General features: G+C 47.0%; 1 protein-coding gene across 6 annotated transcripts in view; it reads left to right on the forward strand.

The window, feature by feature from the left end:
• Nucleotides 1-25,934, forward strand: part of DPF3 (double PHD fingers 3) — a 257,874-nt gene that overhangs the window by 208,172 nt on the left and 23,768 nt on the right. For 2 of the 6 annotated variants that reach the window (XR_013827307.1, XR_013827310.1), the window contains exon 10: nucleotides 2,991-5,031. The exons of the other annotated variants lie outside the window; for them this stretch is intronic. The gene's annotated coding sequence lies outside the window, so the exon portion shown is untranslated. Of the gene's footprint in view, nucleotides 1-2,990; nucleotides 5,032-25,934 lie in introns of those variants that run through there. 6 annotated transcript variants of the gene reach the window in all.

Genomic DNA, 25,934 nt, shown 5'->3' on the forward strand with positions numbered 1-25,934 from the left:
ATTCACGTTGAGGCAATACTACGATCTACAGACTCTATTCAAATTTTGCCAACTGTCTCACTCATGTCCTTTTTCTAGTTCAGGGTCCAATCCAGGATCACATGTTATGTTTAGTTGTCATGTTTTCTTAAAGTTCTTTAATCTGGGGTAGTTAGTTCCACAGTCTTTCTCTGACCTTCATAACCTTGACACCTTTGAAGAATACTGGCTATCATTTCATAGGAAGTCCTTCACTTTAGGATTGTGTGCTGTTTCCTAATGATTGAAAGCAGGTTATGCATTTTCGGTAAGAATACCACAGAAATGAGGTTGTATCCTTCTTAGTGCATAGTATCAGGGGTTCGTGATTGATTTACTGCATTACAAGTGACTTAGAAATTTGGCCCTTAAGCTGAGGTTCAGGCTAGTATGTTTGTAGACCTTGGAGGAAAATATTTTCACTCATTTTGTGGCTAGGGGCAGCTCAGCCCTGTGAAGGATAGGATGAAATTAAACATGGGGCCAGTGGATTTATTTGCAATCTAGTTGGGCAGACTAGATATTCATAAGTAGTTAAAAATGTGTAAGAGTGTCATGGGGTGGTATGTGATTATTTTTGCTGGGAATCACAGTAGTCAGGGAGATTTTCTTAGGGGAAGCCATCCAGATCAACAAAGAGCTCTAGCTTGACGATTTAATCTGTAGGCAAAAGTGTCTATTGTCAGAGAGAATGAAGATAGAGCTCAACAAAAAGCAAAGCTGGGAATCACAACCTGAAACATGTAAAATGGCAAAAATCACATTATTTTTTTTAAAGTGCTTAAGTATTGTTCTGTAGCATTTTGTTCATGTCACTAGGATTAGTGCTTATTACAACATACTAGGATTTTTTTGTAGTGTTTCTCATCAAACAGATGATGTGTTCCTCGAGGGCAAAGATGATGTCATTCGTGTCCCTTGGACAGTACCCGACACCATTGTGCCACAATTATTTGTTGAAACAAACAGAACTGAGCAATGTTTCTGAGCTAATTAGTGGAAAGATTTAGTGTCTCATTCTATGCATAGTGGATGTTCAAGAAATTTTGTTGGCAGAAAGGTTGAAGTTGTAGCTGGACACAGCATCCATTGGTCAAGTGAGGAGGTAGATGAGAGCCAAGAGGCAGTGATGTGGGGTGGGGGGAAGTGAATGAGGACATGAGGATGGGGTGAGGGGGAAGTTGAAGATGTGTGGAGGGATGGAAAGTAAGCCTCCTGAAGGGGACTGAGAGGAGGAGACCAAGACATAGCAGGACATTCCCAGTGGCCTGCCGTTGGCCCAGAAAGAGAAAATGGATTTAGGAGCAGAAAGTTGGGAACCAACCAGCTATTTTCGAGATGGCTTAAGTAGGGCAGAAGAAGACTCGTGTGTGTGTGTGTGTGTGTGTGTGTGTGTGTGTGTGTGTGTGTGTGTTGGGGGGTCAAAGGTAGAAATTTGAGGAAATGGAAAGGGCATGGGGTATGGTTATGAGACAGACTCACCAAATGAGCGGCAGAGGGGCCAGGGGATCTGGGCCATTGGAATAGGAACAGGAAGACTCCTCGCAGGGGGTGAAAGTCTGACTGAAAGGCCAACTTGGCAGGTGCTCTCTGGGAGGTCTGGAGAAAGGCCAGCTGTTCTGTCACTGGAGTGAAGGGGCTGGAGGAGGTGGAACAGTGAAGAGATGAGCATGAGGGAAGAGGAGGGGAACCTGGGAAGGGGCAGCAGAGAAGCATGTCTGAGAGGGAGACAGAGGGATGGGATGGGATGGAGAGGAAGGAAACAGGAACAGGTGTGGAGGAAGGGCTCGGTGGTGGGTGGAAATGAGGCCTTTCTCAGCCTCCCTTTGAAAGCATAGGTGGATGGGTAGAGTCTTAGCTTTGGAAGTCCATCTAATCCAGTCCTATACACCTGACCAGTGAGTCATGCCTTGGGTACTAGGAGAGATAGGGGATGGGAAGGGGAGTTTCAACTTGGAAGAGGCTGATTGGCTCATTTGATTTTGAACTTTGTTCCCTGTTGGCTTGGCCGCTTTCCAGTTGGACCCCACCCCGCCCCGGCCCCCGCTTTCCTCCTTCCTTCGCCACTCAGAGTGAGCTGGACACTCTAGGGGGCACCCACCTCTGCCCTCAGGAACTGCTTCTGGGGTGAATGTGATAGTACTTGGTTTTCTTGCTTACTCCTTTGTGCCGACTGCTCCATTCCAAAGACCAAGATAACGTGGCAGATTTCGTTTCGGCTAGAAGCCAAATCCATGCCTGGTTGGTAACCATCCAGGCTAAAGGACCCACCGGGTTTGAACTGCCACCACGTTCCAAGGCTGACACTTGGGATCACGGGGCTAGTTGAGGACTGGAACAGATATCTTGGCTTGATTCTCTGTCTGAGTAATTCTGACACCCTCGGAATCACTTGGGGCAGGATTAGGGGTGAGAGTGTATGCATCAAAGCAGTGTCCTTTTGGCCTTTAGACCAAATGGGGCGTCCGTTGGGGTTTTCTATGACTGCCACTGGTCCTGTACCATAGAAACTACTCATTTCCACTTAGGTGACAGGCGACAGATTATATCGTAATGGTCTTTCTGGAGTATTTTAACAGGGAGAAGATTGTTTGTTTTATTTCCAAGTAGAGGAGAAAAAAAAGATTTTGCCAACACCCAGTTTTGCCTACTACGCCACCTAGGAATTGAAAAATCCAGCTGCATCGTGTTTCTTGTGTCATTCTGTTGCCCAGGAGCAACTGACCTGCCCCATTCCTGATTGATTTCGAGCTGCTGTTGTTAAAGGCACAAGAAACACTAGTCTGGTTCTCGTTGTACACAGCCGTGGCCTCATTCATGTGGCAATTAGTTAGTTGTTTCCGTTCTTTCTTTCTTTTTTTTTTTAAATTCATTTCATTTCCACCACTTCCTTAATTTAAATCTTTCTTTTTTAGGCAGTTGTCCTGTGCTGTTGTTTTTTGTTTTATCTTTCATTGCCTTTCCCTCTGCAGTCCACACTATGGCCCGGGGACTCTGGCGTCCTTCAAGCAAGCCATTTCCGAAGAAGGTGGAAAGAAGCCACGAGGATTTGCACCTCTTCCTCCTCCTCTTCCTCCTCCTTCTCTTCCTCTTCCCTTGCCTGGCCCCCTCCTGCGCATGTGTTTCCGCCAACACAGGAGCCTGGATTGTGGAAAAGCCTCCAGCACAACTCAGCTCAGCTCAGAGAAGTCTCTGGAATGGCCTCACTTTGTGCAATAAGAAGATTTTTTTTTTTTTAAATCCTCCATTACATTTTCTGTAAGTGTCTGTGAGAAAGTATCCAGGTCAGACTGGAATTGCTCTACAATAGAAATAACTGAACACAAACAGACTGACAAAAGAAAAAAGAGTTAACTATTTTATTTATTTCAATATTTAAAAGAAAAGGTGCTGTTGTGGCACGGTATTTTTGTTTAAAGTACCTTCAACTTCAAAAGTTAAAAGCAATTTTGTGAAGACATGAAAATCAAAAGAGGACTTAATGTAAAATAAAGACTGCATATTAACTCTAAGGAAAAGTAGCCCACATTTTTAATAAGAGAATAAAGATCAACTCTGCTCTCTCAGCCTTTTGAAAAAGCCATTCATGTATGTTCTTTAGGTATTTTTATTTCTGCAAGTTGGATGTGGTAAGTGAGGAGTGATCAGTTTTTTTTTTCCTTCTTCTTCAAAAGTCTATTGAAAGTGTTTGATTATGTGTTAAGACTTGACTGAAATAAATTAGCCACAAGGGCTATCAGCAGTCTCTCTGCTCCCCCCAAAACAAACAGACAAACAAACAAACTCTCCCCTCACCCAAGGCAAGCCCCATTTATCTGAGGTCAAGAAGCAGCCTGCCTCCTGGTTATCATGTCTGACAAGGCCTAGCTCTGAAAGGAATTCCATCTAGCGATTAAATGTATCTCTACGAGTTCAATAGATTTGAACAAAGACAGCTTTGTTTAAAATAGTACAGTGAAGGCAGAGAGAAAGAGAGAGGGGAAAAAGAACAAAAAATAAACATCAGCTGGGATGATATTAATTCTGTTCCCTAACAGCTCCTAGAGGAGACTTGCAAAGGGAGCCGGCTTTGGGGGCCTGAGATGCTGGGTGTCCCCAAGGCAAGGAAGGCCAGCCTGAAAGACGGAAGCCTCAAATTCAGTTGCTGGTGGGGGTAAAAAGGAGAAAGGCGAGTGGTCTGACCTGTCCTTCTATGGCCATGTTGGTGGAAGTGAAGGTGGATTATGAAATGCATTCAGCACTGTGTCTGAGGCCTAGTGAAGGAGCTGGGGTGACCGGCCGGGCCACCGGGTTCTACTCCCAGTCTTACACGTTCATGCTCTTGAGTTTCCCTCACTGGCGAGCAGAGTCATAATGATCAACGCACAGTCTAACGCTGGATATTTCTCTCCGCAAAAGTCTTGAGCGGCAGTGTTAGTGAAAGGGTTCTGAGCCCGAGAGTCTCTCTTTCGCCTTTGCAAGGACAGATTAGATGGGCACGGACTTCTTGCCAGCCCTTTCAAGGCCAGTCCCTGGCGGAGATCACCAGGAAGGTCTCTATCATTTTGTAGTCCTTCCTTTGACATTTTCTGAGAGAAAATGTCCTTTTTCAAGATGCTAATAATTATAATAATAATCCACTCTCCAACCAACTCCCACAAGTTATAACATGTGTAGAATCATGATAAAGCTTTGCATAATGTAGGGTTTGTATCAAGTTTGTGTACGTTTCTGTTAAATAAAAGTCTGTTTCCAATGCTCCTATAGCATCTCTGTAAATTTTGCTTTTCCAACCTCATCCTGCATGAGTTCAACTTTCATACCGTCCTGTAGAAGGGACTCCTGAAAGGATTCTGCCCCTCTGCATGCCCGGGATTTGTTGAACCCTGTTGTTTTATTTAGAAGCGCAGTCTAGAACAGAGGTTGCCACTGGCTTAGCTGACAGGCGGTGGCTTGGAAAGTGAACAATGTCCAGGGTTGGTACCAGCGTCTGAGCTTTGAGTCCAGAGTTGCTGTCACCTACCCACCATCACCACGGCCACTGTCAACCTCTCCATGGCCTAAATGGATTTATGGAGAGCCTAGTTATGGATACTGACTTAATATACCCGTCCAATGTTGCCGTCGCACCTGTGCTAAGATAGTCTTGCACGAGAATGCAAGATTTAGCATGTGCTTGGAAAAAGCTGAGGTTATTGTTTCCACTGCCTGAAAGGTAGTGATGTAGCCGCCCCAGCTGCCAGTTGGTGCAGCTGTAAACCTACCACCCCCCTGCCTGAGATAGGTTTCTCCCATCTTCTCTGTTGGGTCCTCTAGGTCAGAGAGAACAGGACCAGCCTCTCGGGCCAGGTCTTGCCCTCTGAGCATTGCCAGCTCACGCTGAGGCCAGGTGGAGAGGGAACATGACATCATGTTGCTCCTGCTAGCATGTTCTATCTTACTTTAAAATGAACGTCACCTCGTGACATTCATTATGGACTTTATACATTTCTCTAGCAGTAAAAAGAATTCTTTTCCCCCAATCTACCCTCCTTAGGCTTTTTTCTTTTCTTTTTTTTACTGTGGCAAAATACACATGACATACAATTTAAAACTGTAACTGTTTTTAAGTGTATGGTCAGCGGCATTACTTACATTCCCATTGTTGTGCAGCCGTCGCCACCATCCAACTCCAGAACTTTTTCATCTTCTTCAATTGAGACTCTCTACCCATTAAACGCCAACTCTCCATTTCTCCCTCACCCCAGCCCCTGGCAATCACCATTCTACTTTCTGACTCTGTGAATTTGACTATTCTAGGTACATCATGTAAGTAGAATCATGCAATATTTGTCCTTTTGTGACAGACTTGTTTCTCTTAGCGTAGTATCTTCAAGGTTCATTCATGTTGTAACATGTCGGAATTCCATTCCTTTTTAAGGTTGAATAATATTCCATTGCGTGTATATATCACCTTTTCTTTTCCCATTCATCTGCCTATAGATACTTGGCGTAGAAAGGAAGTTTTGAACATTTATGACACACTCACTTCCTACAGCGACTCATTTGAGACATTAGATCCAATTCAGAGGTTACCTAGAGGATTCAGTATCTTCTGAGGAGGGAAGTGATTACACCCGAAATCTTCCTTCTATTTTATACCTTGGAAAAGGGTACTTTGATGGGCGAACACTTTCTACCCAAAGTGTGTTTTACCTCACGACTAAGTCTTTCTTTGTAGAGACTGTCTTTGGGCTGCTTGTAGGGATGAGATGTCTAGCATGGAGCTGTAGTATCAGCGTAAATAAGGATAGAGGAGACCCAGGAGAATCTAATGTCTCTAATGGCAGGTCCTGAGGGCAGGGACTGCCTTTTCCAAATAACTGATGGTGAGTCGTTGGCAAAGCCTACGTGTGCTTTCTGTCTGTAGGTGATCACTGACCAAGTGGGAGGGGGAAAGTATACATGTGAGCCAGAGAATGAGAAAGATGAAAAGAAGTCATTTTTCCTCATCCATTTGGAAATATATTAGTTTGTATAAAGGGTTAGCTCTGGGTTTGACATTCAGATGCCTACAGAGCAGGTATCTTTAGTGAGTAAAGCAGGCCAGGGATGAGAAAATGAACAGTGCCAGGGAGACAGGGAGTAGCCGTTATGCTGAGCTTCAGGGCACAGGGGAGCAACAGAGAGTTAGGGGGTGTGTAGAGCCAGAGAGCACCTGTGCTCTGAATGGGGCAGCTGCCACCAGCTCAAGGGATGCTGCCTGAAAGAACACGGGCCCAGGCTTCCCAGGTCTTCTGGGTTTTTAAGAGGGGCCAAAAATTCAGAAATTTTGGTGAGATCTCCCTATTTTAAAATGTTGGTTGTAAATTAAAAACACTGAAGATCCACTTTGTGTGGGTGAAACCAAAGGTGAGCATGTGGCAGACACCCTCTGAAGGCTGTGGGGCAGCTCCCCAAGGCTGCAAGTCTGGTTAAAGTTGAAGTCGAGGTTAGGATGCCTTGACCAAACTCTTTCATGACAGCAGAACCTTGACTTAACCTATGGAGGTGTCTAGTGTATCCTGCCTTAGAACTGTTATGTGCTGGGAATGGGTCCCTGGGTTGCTCTCTGGATGGAGCTAGATCATTATTCACCATGTGCTAGGGATTCAGGATGGGGTTCCAGTAAAAACATTCCCCCCATCCAGTCCTTTTCCCTCTGAAAGAGCTCCCCTTTAAAACTCTGGGCACGGCTGTATAGTTTAGAGCTATGTTTTTTATTCCACTTTATTATTCATGATGAGTTATCTCTTATATCACATTTCTTTTACCCTTCTTTTCTAAGACCTTCAAATTATTCCATGAGACTAGAACGGAATTCAAGTTTTATTGTATCCCCAAACCAGCAAATTCACAACTGCTTTTGATTTAAAGAAAAACATATATGATATCTCACGAAGTGTCTTCTGAAATAAGATACATATAAGATGTAAAATACTTATAAATTTAAATAAAAATTCTGGAGGGATATATATATTTATATTATTTATAATATATATTTATATACACCATAATATATTATATATAACATATGTTTATCTATTATTATTATTACTCTAGAATTTTAATTTGGATTTGTCTTGTGATTTACATCTTCTATGCATCTTATTTCGGAGGACACTTTGTAAGAGAGCCAGGCCAGATTTCATGCAAAGTAGTATGCAAAAACGACTCACTTGGCTCAGGGGGTTTTTTTGTTTTGTTTTCTTTTGTCAGGGTGGAGAGAAGGTTATTCTGAATAAGCAATTTGTTTTCCTTGTGATTTATAATGAGGGGTTTGCAAACTTTTCCTATAATGACCCAGATAATAAATATTTCAGGCTTTGCAGGCCAGAAGTCTGTTGCAACTACTCAACTCTGGAGTTGTAGCATGAAAACAGCCCAAGACAGTGTGTAAATGAATGGACATGGCTGTGTTCCTATAAAACTTTATTTACAAAAATAGGCAGCTGGCCAGATTGGCCCAGGGGCCACCGTTTGCGGATCCTTGATTTAGAAAGCAACTATTATACTGTTAAATTGGATGGTGATAATATTTAGGGCATTTTCTAGGTCTCAGGACTAAGGAAAGAGAATTTCACATCATGAGGTGAAAGGCTAGGGGTGCATTTCAGGGTCAGCAATGTCAACTGTATTGAGGCCTATTTGCAAAAATGTTTCAGAGCCAAAATATTCCATCAAAGGATTTTAGAAAGCTGTCTACTAGATTTTCCAGTTTGAGTGCCGAGTCCAAACTACAATAGTGCAATGCTTATCTAAAGAGTCTGTCAATAATCTAGCTAGTCTATGTGCTGGCCATACAGAATAGTGTGCCTCTGGGGATGTGATGACTAATGTTCATCTCTGGCAACTTAAGTATGAAAAAAGGCCAACTTTAAAATGGACGGATTTGTGCAAATGCGTGTCATCTTATGAGATAAATGCTAATGGAAATTTAGTGGAACCTGACACAGGAGGCATGGAATTGCTGTAGTTAGAGAAATGGTCTCTTTCTGATGACTACCGATTCTTCAATGACTGTGGCTCTGTGAAATTGTTAATCACAGGGTGTTTAACAATTGCTGTGATGCCTTTGAGGATGTTGCTGTGATGCCTTTCTTTCTAAGAACTCAGATTCTGTGGTCATATTCAGAATTAGGAGACTTCCCCCACCTCCTCAACCTCACATCCCAAAAGAACTGTTAAGAAATAATTTTCCTCCCTGAATGGTGGGGAAGATTCCTGATACCAGACATCCTATTGAATTAAAACCTTCTTACAGGGACTTCCCTGGTGCGCAGTGGTTAAGAATCCGCCTGCCAATGCAGGAGACATGGGTTCAATCCCTGGTCCGGGAAGATCCCACATGCTGCGGAGCAGCTAAGCCTGTGTGCCACAACTACTGAGCCTGCACTCTAGAGCCCACGAGCCACAGCTACTGAGCCCGTGTGCCACAACTACTGAAGCCCATGCGCCTAGAGCTTGTACTCTGCAACAAGAGAAGCCACCGCAATGAGAAGCCCGCGCACCGCAACGAAGAGTAGCCCCCACTCGCCACAACTAGAGAAAGTCTGCACGCAGCAACAAAGACCCAACACAGCCAAAAATAAATAAATAATTAAAATAAATAAATTAAAAAAAAAAACCTTCTTTCAAATTGAATAGGAGGTGATCCTGAAGGGTGGCCTCTGAGCTAGTCATGCCAGGTGGCAGCAGCTATGCCAAATGTACCCAAGATCCCTCTTTAGCCCTTATTAGAGGATGCTCAGTTGTTTGGAAGGATCTGTAACTTTTCAGATCTCAGGATACCTTTTAGTGGTGCTTTTTGCTAGGTTCCCCTGGTTATTTCCAAGTTTCCTTAAAAGGGGCAGGAGTTGGGATGGACATGTTATATGTCAGCTCCATTTGCTGCAAGCTCTACCCTGTGATCACATCTGAGGTCACCCAGATGTCAGCTTTTAGGCATAGACTAAAAAAAGGAGAAAGATTCTTCAGACCAAAAGTTAGAAACTCCTGTTATGTATTTTACATAAACATGGTATAAGCGGCACAACCCCTTGGTTACCTGATCTTTCCTTACACTAGAATAGGAAATACTTTGTTGAGAGGTGGTAACAGTGGCCATCAATGGTTTAGCACCAATCTGACTGATACAATTACATTGACTGTGCTGTTAGTGATCGCCCGGCAAGGCAAAATCATAGCTGAGATGGATCTGGAAGTCCTAGTGGAGCACTAGTTGAAGGAGTGTTGTGTTGTTTATTTTTAAGTGAGCATGTTACCAGGCCGTGTTATATTGGAATAACGTGCAAGGGTTGGAAAGTACTTCGCCACCCTATTTAATATTTGACACCGCCATGTTCGAATTAGCTGAAAATAACTGTGGAAAAACCAAAAGGTACAAAAAAGATTAACAACATGTTTAAAGGGATGGACAGTAAGCCCCTTAAGAAAAGGTGAAAGGATTTGGGCTTGTTTAACTTGGGGAAGAGAATTAGGGGTCACTTAGTAACCATCATTATTTGTATCATTGAGAAAAATAGACTGACCAGTTGCCTTTGGTCTCTAGAGAGGACAGGAGGAGCACCTTGGGGCTTAGAACAAGTTGACAAACTTCTTTTGATATCAAAGATTTTTGACTATTGAGGTTCAAATGGAACTTGCTGATAGTCAAGGATTTCTCCTGCGTGGAGCTAGGGACGTGGGCTAGATGACCCTTTGGGGACCTGTCTACCTCTTCAATGCTTTGAATTGCAGCTGGGCAACCTGAAAGAGTGAGTGCCTGACTCACCACCAGGGTGTGGGAGGCATGGGGAAAATTAGTCTCACGAATGCTTATTACGATCGTTAACTAAAATTACATTTCTAGGCTTGCTCCTATTCACCCTGGAGCAATGTCCCAAGCCCGTATGGGGACTCTTCTTGTTTTGATAGTGTGAGACACCAACTGGAGAGTGAATGAGGTGGCAAGAGACATTTTCCTCCAGAGAAACACCAAACATGTGAAAAAGGAACAGTGAGAAGCAGCAGAAAAAACCACTAAGGCCAAGAGGCCACGAAGTGAAAATTGTTCTGTTGAAACTCCACCTGAATTCCCCTCCAGTTCTCAGGTCATCGGACCCCACCATGTCCAGTGTCATCCTTGGTGCGTGGACCTCATAGTTGCTCATATGGCCTGGATATTATTCCCAGCTGGATTTTGGTTGAAGACCTCACTAATATACATGGTTGTCTACTCTCTTCTCCTCTACTTGGTGGGGAAGAAAGGTCTTATTAGAAGACAAAGTTAATTTGTATTTGTGTATATTAGACAAAAATTCTGTTTGGGAAAGGCAGTGATCAGGATGCTTTCTAAATAACTTAGAAAAGAACTCCTATAGAATGGTTTTGCTTGGTATTTGATTTAAAGAAGTAGCAAGGATTGTGCTGTATTTAGGGTGTGAAGTCAACTTTCTGGGGGCCAGAAATATGTCAAAGAGGTTGGGAATGGAGGTAACTTGTGTAAGGGGGGTGGAGGAGGGGCGTGATGAATTGCTAGCATGAACACTTACGCTGAAACTGCTACTTGGCTGAGTTATGGGTTCAGAGAGATTGGCAGTTGGTAATTTTGAAAACGTCTTTAGTTAAAATAGATTGTTTTCCCTCCGTAGACATCAACCTTTTGTCCACAACTGAAGAATAGATGAATACATTTTGACCATATACTGTTACCTTGCATAATGACCCCCTAGTTATTGGTTTGCTTTATGATACTGATCAATTAATCAAACATTTATTGAAGGCCTTCTATGTTGCAATACTGTGCTAGGTTTTGCAGGACATAAAAGAGGAGCAAAGGAGAACTGAAACAAACTTTTGGGGGTACTTTCTATGTGCTAGTCACCGATAGGCTTCTTATAGGTGTTAGCGTGTGAAAGCCATATTTAGTCCTTTCAGGTTAAGATTATTATTCCTGTTTCACAGAAGTGGAAATTGAAGCTCAGGGAGATGGAATTGACAAAGATAGTAGTCACAGCTGGTAAAGTCTGATATTTCTAATCAAGGGTTTTCTGGCCCTAAGACTCTCTCCACTGTATAAGAAAGCTTTTCTGTTCATGAGGAGGAGAGACAGGCAATTAGTATATTATTTAAGACAAGACCATCTAATTAAGTGTCAAGTTGGTGCAAAATGGGCCCAGCAAAGGGAGCTCAGCAAAGTATCAGATGGGCTTAGCAAAGGGAGTTAGGATTAGGAGTGCAGGCTGAAGTATGTCTTCATGGAAAGATGAGTAGGGCTTCCCTGGTGGCGCAGTGGTTGAGAGTCTGCCTGCCGAGGCAGGGGACACGGGTTCGTGCCCCGGTCCGGGAAGATCCCACGTGCCGTGGAGCGGCTGGGCCCGTGAGCCATGGCCGCTGAGCCTGCGCGTCCGGAGCCTGTGCTCCGCAATGGGAGAGGCCACAGCAGTGAGAGGCCCGCGTACCGCAAAAAAAAAAAAAAAAAAGATGAGTAGAGCTGGGTGGGTAAAGAGAAGGCAGGCCACTGACAGCAGCAGGGGGGAATATCTGAACAAAAGCTCAGAGGTGCGAGTGACATTGTAGGTTTGAAGCCGTCACAGAGATGAGCCTGAAGGGAGTTGGGGGAGATCCTGGGCTGTAGTGAGGAGTCATAGGAATGTAAGTAGCATCCTCATTGTGGTGGGGCCTGATCCATAGCAAAGGAAACAGGAATGGTAGGAAGTCAGGGGCGTCATGAGTTCTCGAGCAGGAGAATGTGATGTTTAGGATGGTTACGCGAGGACAGCCCCAACACACATGTCAAGAAGTTTGGGTTTCGTACGTGCTTCCCACCAGGCTGCCTCTGACCCTGTTGTGGTTATAGGATCCTAGCCCTTGTGGGGAAGAGAAGTGATCAGAATTCCTTCTAAATGCCTTTTAACAGAACCCCACTGTATCCTGTCTTCTCTGTGACACTTGTCCAGCTGATGAAAGGTTCATCTTTCTCGGTATCAAACGATTCTGTGGGCATCGTCCGTGAAGTATACTCTGAAACCAGAGAATCTTCTATTATACTACCGATTGGTTTGCAGTGCATTTGGGGAGGAGTATGGGATATCCCAAGAGGCTGGTTGGCCCCAGAGAGCTTTATATCTGACAGACCAGTTGAAATTTGGGGTGAAAATCTATGATTGTCCTCCTAGTCAAGTTGGAGAAAGGGTTGATTTGGAAAAGCACCCTTTGGACTGAAAGGTCAGTGAATGTCACTGAGGAAAATCAAGGCAACCAGGCTTAGATTCCGGCCATGGCCTTTGTTTGGGGGTAGCAGCTCCTTTTGGTACCACTGTCTGGACACCCGTAGCTGATTTACCTGTTGGAGGATGAAGAAGCTGTGAGATTGCAACCCCCTGTCCTCATTTCCATTTCTATCTCATACTCCCCACTTCATCTTGTTGATGGATTCCTCACTGGCCCCTGAGGCTGGAAGAGGTGTAGCCGTGTGTGCAGACTACGGACAGTGAGTCCAAAGTTCACGGGTCATCTTCTCCATGGTAGCCAAGCATGGTTGGCTCTTCCTGACGTGCTACATCATAGCCACCACACTCTCCATGGAATCTTCCTGGCGGCCTTGACAGGCGTTACTGTCCCACTTAGCAGATGAGAGACCAAAACTCAGAAGGGTTAAGTGACTTGGCCAAAGATACACAGAAGTGGTAGGGCCCAGACTAGGCTCCAGATCTTCTTTCTGATATTAACACGAGTGCATTTGCATTGCTTGTTACTCGCCTGTAATGTTCAGTGACAATTGCCTTGGCTTAGGCCTGGCTAAAAGTGGCAGAGCCCTGGACGGAAAAGGTCATCTGACAGCACAGAATTGAAACGGTAGAATAATAACCACCTTCCCTGGAAAAATGATTGGATCCACCCCTTCCCCTTCCACCCACCCGCCCAACATTTATGCAGCACCTGGGCCTCGTACAGCACTATCTCACCAAACTCTTTCAAAATCGCTCTCTCCTTCATCTGCCTTTAGACTGTAACATTGCCATAGATCTGGAACAGCCAGCGTTCCGGGGCTGAGTTTTAACGGCCTCTAGCGCAGTGTTCTGTGTGTTTCATGCATCTACATACTGGCTTGAAATTTCCCTGCGTGTCCCATAGAGAACACCTCAGGCCTGCCTCAAATGGTGCATGAAGTCTATCATAGGCAACCCTCAGAGTGGGTTTTGCCCTGCTGAGGCTGAGAAAGTTGGCTTTAAACGAAGTCTCTGCCTGGTGATTGGCGCAGGGAGACAGAGCTTCAGAGACAGCAGCTTGCCCTCCCTGCTCCCTCGCCATTAATTCCAGGAAACTCTGCAGCTACTGTCCCTGCTCTCCTGTCCTCCTGGTCTCTCCCCTGCGCTAATCACAGCTCATTTCTGCTGCATGCCTCATTTGGGAGAAGAGCGCTCCAGGGCTCCCAAAATGTGAAGAGGGAAATTAAGGATGGTTGGCCAAATGGGTCAGTCCATCGTCACTGGGACCGCCGTCCTCCTCCCTGGAAGGCCCCTGTGCTTTGTCCGGGGCTCACTGGGTGAGAGTTTCCCCGTGGGTTTTTCCCAGGACCAGGTGGGGCTGGCTTTGGATGCTAAGGAGAGAAGGGGGACCAGGCTCTCTGAGCGCCAACTACACGTCATCATAGGTTCTCTAATCTCCTCACTTCCTTTAATGACCTGTGATGTTGGGCCTATATTACAGCTGAGGGAACTGAGGTGGAGAAAGGTTAAATAGTAATTTGCCCGAAACCTGGTAAATGCATATGTCTATTTGACTTCAAAGGCTGGGTTCTTTCTTTCCTTTTTTTTTTTCTTTCTCTTCCTTTTAACCATTGCCCAAGGAGGTGGACCCTCCCGCGTCCTCCCCCTCCTTCCTTAAACCATGGGCTCTGGGCTTCTGTTCATTCTTGTTTCCTGTCCTCCAGCCTCCTCTGGGAACCTGGCTTTTTCCTATAGTAACAAGAATCCCACTGGCTACTGGGCCAATCCATCTTCGCTGGGAGTCCTGTTACCCATTGGCTGGCCAGCATTGTGGGTTTAGCCATATGCTAATGAATCCAGGTTTCCCAGCAAAGGACAGACTGGGCAGTTGCAAAGAGCCAGCTGCCCTGGCCAGGCCTGTCTGTGCCGGGCAGCTCCGTAGGACCATTTTAGGTAGCTGCGCGCTTGTCAGGTGGGGAGCGAGGGGCTCTCTCTGACTCCCAGGTAGGGCACAAAGGGACTTCTTTCCCTTTCATTACTTCTTTTTTTAATTCCCCTGGGTATCATTTGGTTGACCTGCTTCAAAAGAAACTCAGTCTCCATCTTTGTAACTAAGGAGTCCAACCTGGTATTGGTCAGATGATCTTGAAAGTTCCAGGGCGCCATTTTAGCGAGAATGTGACGTTATAAAAAATTAACCTTTTTCTTCCATCCCCCCATCTTCCTGCCTTACCCCCATTGTCCAAGCGAAGGAATGTTTCTAAGGAGAGTCCCGCTTCTGTGAAAGCCTTTAGATCTATCCCTTCTGGAAATTTCTCCCTCCCAGTAGGCTGTGGAAAAGGGAGCTGGGCGCCAAGCGGACGGTACCCAGGCATACCTTAGCCTCAGGGTTTGATGTGCATTCACCCTTCCGGAAGGCAGGGTCAGGAGGGGTCAGCTGGCAAGGCCCCAGGGGCTCGTTTGCTGTCGTGGCTGAACAGGAGCAGAGGCAGCCCTGGGAGCAGGATGCCAAGATGCCAGACCCCCCAGGGGACGCTCCCAGGGAACAGTCCGCGCTTTGGAAAGGTTTAGGAGGCCTGGGTGAGAGTCCCAGCCCTGCTGCCACCGTGCCCTGTGACCCTGGGCATGTCGCTTTACCATTTGGGGGCTCTGTTTCCTTGTTTTTTTGTTGTTTTTTTGTTGTTTTTTTGTTGGTTTTTTTGCGGTACGCGGGCCTCTCACTGTCGTGGCCTCTCCCGTTGCGGAGCACAGGCTCCGGACGCGCAGGCTCAGCGGCCATGGCTCACGGGCCCAGCCACTCCGCGGCATGTGGGATCTTCCCGGACCGGGGCACGAACCTGTGTCCCCTGCATCGGCAGGTGGACTCTCAACCACTGCGCCACCAGGGAAGCCCTCCTTGTATTTTTTAAAGAAGGGTTTGGACCAGGTTGTCCAAGGTTCACCCTGGTGCTGACAGTCAGAGGCTCGGGTGGATCACGTCAGGAATGTGACACTGCGCTATCCTGTCAGAGAAACTGGTTTGCATTTTTCAAGCCCCTGGGGTCGCTCTGGTGGTGGAAGGTTTAGGCACTGTTGCGGGGGTCGTGGAGGGGAGATGGTGGTTTATATGTTTATATTCTCCCTGCACCCCCCTGCAGCATGACCACTGATCATGTCTGGGAGGTAGCTGCCCCCTCCGCCTGCTCTCTCTGTCCACCCACACGTGTGACCCCCCTGGCCCCCCAGCTCCATCCACTTCTTCTCCTGATTGAAAAGGCAGATGGAGACCCGGCTGGGTTAGGGTTGGGCAGGGCATCTTCCCTGTGGGTCCGGGGTGCCTGCGGAGGGCACACCTGCCGAGAATCACTGCTGTCTCCCAGCTCTGACTTCCAGAGTCAGGCCCCACTGTCCCGCCCGCTGGGCCCGTTTCAGATGAGGCTGCGTTGGCCCCATATGCTGCCCTGTCCTAGGCTGTCGGGTGCAGAGAAGGGGCCTCAGACCTGGTCCGATAGAGGAGGAAACAGAGACACAGGAGAGGCATGGTCCAGACCTCAGAGCTCCCTGGAGGCCCTGAGGGTGTGAGGCTTTGGACTCCCAGCTGAGCGCCCTCTCCCTCGCCTCCAGCTACCCCTTTATCCAGGCTCTGTTCCTCCCCTTTTGGTTTCAGGGAGCTAATTAACTTCTTTGCCTTTTAAGCCCGTCCGGTTCCTCGCCTTTAACTCTGTGAGGGCTGGGTTTGGAGGTGAGCTTGACCTGGTTTTGCCCTAGGATAATTTGGGGGTGCTTTTCATCCCGCATCCTAGATTAGCTGCCAGGGCTGGGACAAGCAGTTCGCCCAAATCCTCACGCCGCCCTGCCGAGTTGTCAGGTTCCCCTCCAGGCAGCGGGCAGTGCGGACAGGGGACAGCGGGTTGTGGAGAGGAAAGCAGCACCTCGGCGCAGGTGGGCGGCCCTCTGACTTGGGAAGCTGCCGGGTGGTCAGTGCTCTCCGCAGGGCTGCTCATCGCACCCCATCCCCCCGCCTCAGCCTCCGTGTGTCAGGAGAAGGTCTCTCCCCACTGCCTCTTTCCTGTGGCCCAGGGGTGTGGTGGTCACCTGTGGGGAGGTTGGGATAAGATGTAGGTTTGCATCTTGCCTCTGCCACCCCCTTACTAGGTGGTCTTGAGTAAATTACTTCACTGCTCTGAGTTTTAGCTTCCATCAGATGGGGACAGTGACACCCGAGTCACAGGCTGTTTTAAGAATTAAATGAGGAAGTGTGTTCAAAGCGCCTAGCACCTAGGAAACACATTGACAAATGGTAGCCATTAATAGTACTAATACTACTGCCCCTCTGGGGAAGACTGAGAGAATTGAGTTTCTGCCTCTTGTTGAGAATTCAGCCAGTATGCTGGTTGTATCTCCTGAGTGAGCAAGGACCAAAATCTCTTTCCTGGGTTCTTATTTTCATTCTCTTACCCATGCCTTCTCGCTTCCTTCTTCTTTGTCTCCCACCTTTTTCTTTGTCTCCTTTCTTCCTTCAGCAGTCCTTCCCCCAAGATTTACTAATTCTTCCGCTCCTCACTTTCTCTCTCCTCTCTGTTCTCATGATTCTGGAACCGTGATGACCTCTTTTCTTTACTTATTCATGGTCCGAAATGCATCCTGGCCGTTCCGAAAGCTGGTACCATCAGCTTTTCTGCTCACTGTGAGTTCCGCCTCCCAACCCCAGGAAGACCCTGCAGTCCCCCCTCGACTGCAGCCTCCCTTCCTGGCTGCAGGGTCAGCACCACCTCTTGAGATGGGAATTTTCCCACAAGGATCCTTTGCCATCTCGGATCTTTCTTACTTTCTATTCTTCGAGTTCCCAACCACCGTGGCAGTGAATATACGAGTCTGAAACTCAGCAGAGAGGTCTGTGCTGCAGATGTCACTTTGGGAGTGACAAGTGTGTAGGTGATATTTAGGGGAAGTGAGTCTAACTAGATAAAGTTAAGAGACTGGAGTAAGGAAGAGTATCCAGTAAAGGAGGCTGAAAAAGGGCAGCGGAGAGGTGGGAGGAGAGCAGGTGAGTATGCTGAGGAGAGAGTGTGCAGAAAGGGGGATGGAGAGTACTGGCCCTTTCAAGGAGCTGTGCTAAAAAGAGGAGCAGGAATGTGTCTCTCGATGGAGGGGGGGTTGCTCGGTCAGGGTCTCCTTGAGAGATGGGTGCTCTTCTGTCAAGAGCATATTTGTACGCTGGTCGACTAGAGAGAGAGAAACTGATGATGCAAGAGGGAATTATAGCAGGAACAAAGTTCTCAGGGAGGTGTGAGAGGTCAGGATCCAGGCACAAGCAGCAGCTGGAAGAGTTGTTCCTGGTAACAGGAGGGAGACAGGCGTAGGGGCACAGGTGTGGGGAGATGGGTGGAAGCCCGTGGAGAAGATGAGAACGTTTTATGCTTATTGCTTATGTATTTTTTCAGCTAAATGAGAAGAGTGCGAGAAAGGCATACGAGGTATGGGAGATTTGAGAAGATGGAGAGATGAGGGAGAATGATTTGTGGTCACCATTCAGTGGAGACTGGTTAGCACAGGGGTGTGATTTGCTCTGCTTGGGTTCAGCATGGAACAGGTGGAGGGCTGGGCTTAAGTGGAGTTGAGGTGAGTAGGAAAGAGGGGTGAGTAGATAGAGGCAAGGGTGTGATTTTAGGGGTAGATAAGGAGGCTATGGCTATGGGTGTATGAGAGGTGATGACTGAGGGGGTGGTAAGTGGTAAGAAGCGGTGAGGTCAGTGTGTTGGAGCCCCTGACCCCACGGACTGATGGCATCGTCAGTAAGTTAGGACCACGCTGGCTGTTACTAGCTGTGCTCTTTTGATTTTTTGGCTCAGGTATGTCCTTCTTAAAATAGTTGAACAGACGCTAAAATAGAAAATGGTGAAAAGCAATGCTTGTTCTGGGGCTGTTGAATTCACTCATCATTCAGTGAGTGCAGTTTAATTAGGTTGCAAAGATTTTCAATGGTTCATGACGACACAATGGAAATGATATCTTACATCTCTCCTACCCCTGTCAGATCAGTCCCACAAACACTGGGGTGGGCTCCTGTGTTTGTTCTCAGTAGCACAAAGGAAATATTCTAAGTGCTTTGTTGTCTGAAAGGCCTTATCTTGGGGAGAGAGTGTGTGTTGCCGGTCTCAAGCTGCTGAGAGGAAGCAAAGGCCCCCTGCTTATGCACAAGACCCCCCAGGTCTCTGGCAAACAGAACTGCTATCGGGAAGATAGCTTATGTGTGTCTGGACACTGGCCAGTATGAATTGCTGTCCTTTGCATCCAACAATCACAGGACTGTCTGAAACACTTAAGAGTATGTTGACAGTAGGCTCTGAGGTTGAGAGAAATACAGAATTTCTGGGAATGGGAATAGAGGGTTACTTGTTAGTGCCAAAACCAAGCAGAAGAGTGGTAAAACCTTGCCTTCAAAAAGAACGTTTTCCATTTTAACAAAGCCATAGCACATACCCTATTGCTGTGATCCTCACAATAAAAGGATGAGGTGGGCAGGAGAGATTTTGGAGCCTTCTTTTGACCAAGGTGGACTCAAGGTAGCTGGTGGACTTGCCTGTGGTCCTACACACCTGCGTCATGGCACAGTTTGTCGATATGCAGGAGCCTCGAGGAGAGTCTAGGAAGCAGAGTGTCACCAAGCGCAGCCCACGGACCCTGCATCAGGACCTGCATGTTTAAAACTTCTCCCCCGTACCCTAAAGCTGGAAAGCCACTGGGTCACCAGAATGGCGTTGCTGTGGGCTGGGGAAGTGGAAAGACCAGCAACTGATATTTCCTCCCTGAGGTCTTTGTTCTCCAAAGAAAAAGGAAAAATTCCCCCTTGAGGCCAGGAGAGTGAAAGAGGTGTGTTCTTTGGATGTGTGTTGAAGGAAGAGAGCATACAACAGTCTTCAAGGGGATTGAGAGACTGGGTAGGGGGCGCCCCAGTGGTTAAGATCCCGAGCAAGGAAACCTGGTTTTGATCAGCCCACATGGGGGCCTCGTCCACAAAGCAACTTGCGACTTGCCATACCCGTTTCAGCCACGGAGTTTTGCCCTTGACAGTGGCCACGAGGGGCTTCTGGGGAGGTCAAGGGAATCCTTCCTGCTATCATTCTTAAAGGTGGCACACCGTGGGTGCACTGGGTGTGCTCGGGCAGTTTGTCCAGCCTCTCAGCACTTTGGTTTCCTTGTCTGCATTGGAGAGCAGAAATGTCTTCACAGAAGTGGGCTATTTGGACTGGACTTGAAGGCTGAATAGAAGTTCCTAGGGTGGGCACAAGTGGAAGTGATATTTCATGGATCCTTTTTTCATATATGAATTGACGGATTCACTCACTCAATGAGAGTCTTTTTGATGGAGAGGTGGGGAAGGAAGTCAGATTAGAGAGAAGGAAGACTGGGTGGGGTTTCCCAGAAAGAGAGGGAGCGAATTTAGGGCAGTGCATCTTGCTAAAATGCAGATTTAGGTTCATAGGTCTGGTGTGGGTGTTTCTAACAAGCCCCTAGGTGATACTCATGCCACTGGTTCGTGGACCACACTTCATGTAATCAGAGCGTAGACTATCTGCTTGACAGGTTTGGCTGTGAATGGGAGTTGAGAGACGGCTCAGAGAGACCTTTGTGTGCAGAAGTGTGAAGTGCACAAAGAACAGGAGGTTTTGGGGGGTGGGGGTGGGGAGAGGGAGGATATCACGGCAAGTACTTTTCCTTGAGGCTGTTGCATAGGGTGTAGAAGTGGCTGGGTCAGTGATCAGAAAGAAGATGAATCTAAGACAGGCAGCTGTGGCCAGGCAGCAAAGAGGCTTGCAACACAGAGGAGCTTACTTCCCGCCGTGGGCAATGAGAGACATAGGAATCGCTTAAGGAGGGGTGGGTTAGTACCTCATAACTGATGAAGTAGAAAAAAACACTAACCACTATTAATTTTTTTCTTTTTAGAAAGGGTCTTTCAGATGATTTTCTGTGTACACAGAAGTATGTGACTGCAGGAATACTGTCTGTTAGTCCAACCACAAAACAAGGCCACCATCTGGTTTGTGGTCCTAGTTGTTTCGATAGGGTCTCTGACTCACAGAAAGGCAAACAGGAGTTAAATGTCTGTTTGGTGACCTCCTTAAGGTTCGAATCCTTAGTGCTCACATGAGACTTTTAACCTATTAAGCTTAACAGTTTCCAGCTCAGAGGTAGCGACTAGGTTTCTTCTTGTATGCAAACTCACAGAATGGTCATGGTGGATTGGAGTGCTGTGTGGACAAGGATCCAAGGTCTCAGCATGAGGAGCGAAGAGAACGTTGAATTGATTAATGATGTCTGCCGTGAGTATGGGATGGAACAGTGGCACACATGCCACGTATTTAGCTCTCTCTGAAGGGGGGTCAGATTTCTGGTGATGAATATCCTCTCATACCTATTCCTCAGGTGAACCAGAGTCATTTCAGAGACACTCAGTGCCTTAATTTCCCTGGTTATGGAACGGTGTTGATGACCACCTATCAGAAGGGCTCTGTGAATCTTCATACAGTTGTGAGGCTCTTGTCTACAGTTACAAAGTACCAGGAAAGGCTTTCCTTTTGCATTACTCTACTATCGATGGGTATTTTCGTACTGAATAAACTATGTGTCTTAGGGCATCATTTCTATTAAATCTGAAGACAATGCTGGTAACTGGAAATAGCCATTGATTTGCTTTCTCTTGTTCTATCTCAACTCCCTAATTTATCCAGAGGAAAAAAAGTAAAGCCCATGTAAAATCAACTCCTCCAGCTTTCTAAATAAACAGCGAGATCAATTCTCATTCATGAATTTGTTGGATAAATATTTGATTGTAAGGAAAAGTCAGATTAATCTTAGATTAGAATTTGACTGCTGGAAAATGATCTGTGAGTTGGACTGAGTGCCCAAAGATGCAGGACGAGTGCAAAGCTGGTGCTGCCTTTGTGTTGGGGGTTGGAAGCAAATTCTGAGTTAATACAAGGCCAGACAGATGGTGCTGGGTTTGGAGCCCAAGGATGTTTCTCCTCTAAGTAGGGTTGGTTCAGCTTGATTTTAGTTTTCTTCTCGTGGAGGGTGTTGAAGGATATCAAGGACCTCAGGCGCTCAAGGAGCCTGGGAGAGAGGCTTCAGGGGAAGCTGGTTGTCATCACCGTCATCCTCATTTTCCATTCTTCTGCCATCACAACTTGGAAAGTGGATTAGCGATGTGGGGGAATTGGGGGGTGAAGAGGGAGAGGATTAAAAGGAGTTGGCGAACCATTTTTGGGGCTTCAGGGTAGGTGGTAGGGTTGTAGGTGTCTTGATTGTGGTGCAGTCTGGTGAATGCAAAAGGGGGGCCCTGTCTGCTCTTTTCTTCTTCTCCTAAATAAGGTGAGTAAGAAACATTCCTATCCTTTCTTAACTGACAGTGTACTCGAGGTGTCTGTGGCTGATGCGAACTTGGCTTTGGATGCTATATGTCTTTGTGTGCTCCTCTCAGAGGCTCTACTGGGGGAGCTGGTGATGGGACGTCCATCCTGGTAGCTCCATGTGGGATAACTGGCCCAGCAAAGCTGCATGGGATAGTGAGGTGGGGAGAGGGGAAGGACACCTCCCCACCCCAGCCTCTGGCAGAGAAGCTGTGGCCAATGGGGGTCAGGGGACCTCTGTTGAGATTCTCAGGAGCTGAAGCCCAATAATGTCACCACAGGCCGCTACCCTACTTCCTGCAGCCTCTAGGGCCCCTTTGCGTGGGCTGGACTGTCTCACTGCGGGGTGAGTCTTCCCCCGGGTTTTCCAGGATTAGCCACTGCCAGATGGTGAGGGCTTGACGTCCTGCCTCGTGTGAGCAAGCCCGGCTTCCTGAAGGATTTCGCTAGAGGCATGGAACACTGAGGCCCAAAAAGGCTTTAGGGGACAACTAGTCACCTGTGTGTGGTACAAACTGAGGAACTGAGGAAATTGAGGCACAGAGAAACTCAGTGACCTACATTACTGTGCCTTAGCGAACTTCTTGTGAATAAAAGGGGAAAATGCTATTATATTTAACAGCTTCAAGTAAGGAGCTGAACTCAAGCTGGGCCACCACGTTTAGGTTGGCCATCTTGGGTCATGATGTAGTGAGAGACCATGATGCAGAAAGAGTCCAAATGATGAGGGTGTGAAGACATGGCTACTGGCTCTGGTTCCACGACTTGCTGTCCACCTAAGCCATTCTGAGCCTCAGTTTCCTCACCTGTAAATTAGGAATACTTATGTCTGTCCTGCCTACCTCAGAGGATTTTTGTGGGGAATCAAAGGAAAGCAGGGAATAGAAAGGTGTTTACTTAAAAATGTTATGAGAATTATCATTAAGATGGCCAAGCATTGCTTTCTTTAGCTAACATACTGGCTGTAGGTTGCTGCTCTGCTCATATCAGTCTGTGGAACTTCCAGGAAGTCCCTGACTTTCTAATATGGGGGGACTTGTTCCAGAAAACCTACATAGAAAGCTTGCTGGAGGTGAGAGAGGGGCTCAGGAAGGTGCAAGGAGGGTGGAGCAGGGTGAGGGTGAGATGGGAATAGAGGTCAAGACCAGAGGCCAAAGATGGCATCTTCTGTGGTGAAGAGGTCCCCTCTGGCCCACACCGTGCAGACAGGTTGGGACCAGGAAGCCACAGACGTGCTGTTGTTGCATGGTGAGGTTTCACACCTATTCACTTCTTTTTTTAGTCATCCCCATATTGTTGCATAAATTGTCTTAGTACCCACTATTTGTTCTTTTTTTTTTTTTTTGCGGTACGCGGGCCTCTCACTGCTGTGGCCTCTCCCATTGCGGAGCACAGGCTCGGGATGCGCAGGCTCAGCGGCCATGGCTCCCGGGCCCAGCCGCTCCGTGGCATGTGGGATCTTCCTGGACAGGGGCACGAGCCAGTGTCCCCTGCATCGGCAGGCGGACTCTCAACCACTGCGCAACCAGGGAAGCCCTCCACTATTTGTTCTTTTAAAAAATTAACAGCCCTGCATGGAGCAGAGGAAATGAGATAAAATCCCAAACCCCACTTCTGCCCTTCATTGTTCAGCCCAGTGCTGGTCCTTCTGTGTCTGGGACTCGCCTAAGCAGGAGTCCTGTCAAGTGCCTGGTTTTTCTAGAGCCTTCACACCAGACCCCTTACTTTTTCTCCTTTGCTACTGTTTCAGTTATCTGTGGCTACGTAATAAATTACCCCCAGGTGCAGCAAACATTTATTATGTCATAGTTTCTGAGGACCAGGAATCTGGGAATGGCTCAGCTGGGTGGTTTTGGTGCGTGTTCTCTCAGGAGGTGGTAGTCAAGATGTTGGATGGGGCTGCGGTCATCTCCAGGCTTGACTGGGGTTGAAGGAGTCACTTCCAAGCTTGCTCATGTGGTGTTGGTAGGGCTGAGCTCATCTTGGGCTGTTGGACTGAGGGCCTCAGTTCCTTACTGGCTGATGACCAGAGGCCCCTCTCAGTTCCTTGCTATGTGGGCCTTTCCATAGGGCTGCTCATAACATAGCAGCTGACCTTTTTAGGAGGAGGGAGAAAGAGGGAGAGAGAGAGAGAGAGAGAGAGAGAGAGAGAGAGAGATCAAAATGGAAACTCGAGTGCCTTTTTACAATTTAGCCTCCATAGTTTCATACTGTCACTTCCTTTTTTACTGTATCTGTTAAAGCAAGTCATTAAGTTCAACCCACACTCAACAGTTGAGGAATAGCCTCTCCACCTCTTGAAAAGAGGAGAATCAAAGAATTCGATGGCATTTTAAAAAAACACCACAGCCACCAACATTACTAGCTGGTGATTATTTCCATCCTCTCCACTGTTCAGTCTGTCTTGCACTGCTGCTCTCCTGCCTGGGCACCAGCATCTCTCCTGGATCTGGCCATTCTTGGAGAATATGCAGGGCCACTTGACCAAACTCTGGAACTGTGGGAAAAGCCTCCACTAGGACCTGCCCCAGCCTTGCAGGCAGGGCTCTGACACCTGGGACTGAAGAGCTTCAATCCAAGGTCAGAAGGAACGAACTGGCTTCCAGAGACTTGATGCATCTCCTAGGGCAAGGATGGAAAGTGATGCTGGCAGGGCCTAGCTTTGGCCATGGAACCTACATCCAAAAAAATGACCCCTGCTATCAACGAATGGAATCAGATAAAGGCAATATTCTTAAGACTATTTTATATGGTATTTCCAAACCTGAGCCTGATGGACAAAGCCTGTGGAAGGAGAAGCATGTTGTGAGATAATCTACTGGTGAATTCTTCCCTCTACAATGCTGAAACCACCCAGTCATTCAGAGAGTGATGAGGGTCCGCTACTCTTGGGGATCACTTTACCCAGTTCTAATCAGCAATGGTTCACAGGGTAATACATTCTCTTCAGTTCTTATCTTACTTCATCTCTCCCTTGATGGTGGTGGCCATGGACGCCAGGAAGGGCTCTCTCCAGGTTCTCCTCCTTTTGTGACCGTTGTCTCTTTCTCACTGAATTCTCTTCTTGATGCCCTTTCATGCCTTTAGTTCTGGTGGTTACCCTCCCCCCTCCTCCCAACGAGGTCCTTTTTATTTTTCAATCTGTGGTCTCTCACTGAGTATCTCACCAAGTGCCAAGGTTTCATCTACCACCCACACCTGATGATTTCTAAGTCTATATCTCCAGCCTGGTCCTCTCTCCTGAGTATAGACCTGTATTTTCTCAGCGACCCAAGGACAACTCCACTGAAAGTCTCATCACACTAAGTGCAATGTACCAACACGAATCTATTGTTACTCTCTGCAAGCCTGCTGTCTCCATCTCAGCTAACAGTGTTATCATCTACTCTGTGGCCCAACCTAAGAATCTTGGTGTTATTTTTAATTTTTTTCTCTTGCTCACACCAATGTCCAGGCAAGAATCATGTCCCATTGACTAATTCTACCTCTCAAATGTTTCCTACATTAATCACCACTGCTTCTAGGCTGGTCCTATGCTAGTGCCCCCACTAGAACATAAGCTGCATAGGAGTAGGAACTTTTATCTGTTTTGTTCACTGCTTAGCACCTCACACAGTGCCTGGCACATTGTAAGTGCTCAATAAAAATTTTCTGAATAAATGGATATTGTAACTGGTTATCCTGCCCTAGCCGTCTCCACCATACCGTCTGTCCTAACCACCAGAGTCATCTCTCTAAAGCATGGGTACAAGAAACTCAGCTCCCTGCTTAAAAAACTCTGAGGATTCCTCACTGCTTACAGAGTCAAATTCCAATGTGTATGCCTGTATAAGGG

The sequence above is a fragment of the Stenella coeruleoalba genome, assembly GCF_951394435.1.
Source record: "Stenella coeruleoalba genome assembly, chromosome: 2".
Taxonomy (NCBI): Eukaryota; Metazoa; Chordata; class Mammalia; order Artiodactyla; family Delphinidae; genus Stenella; species Stenella coeruleoalba.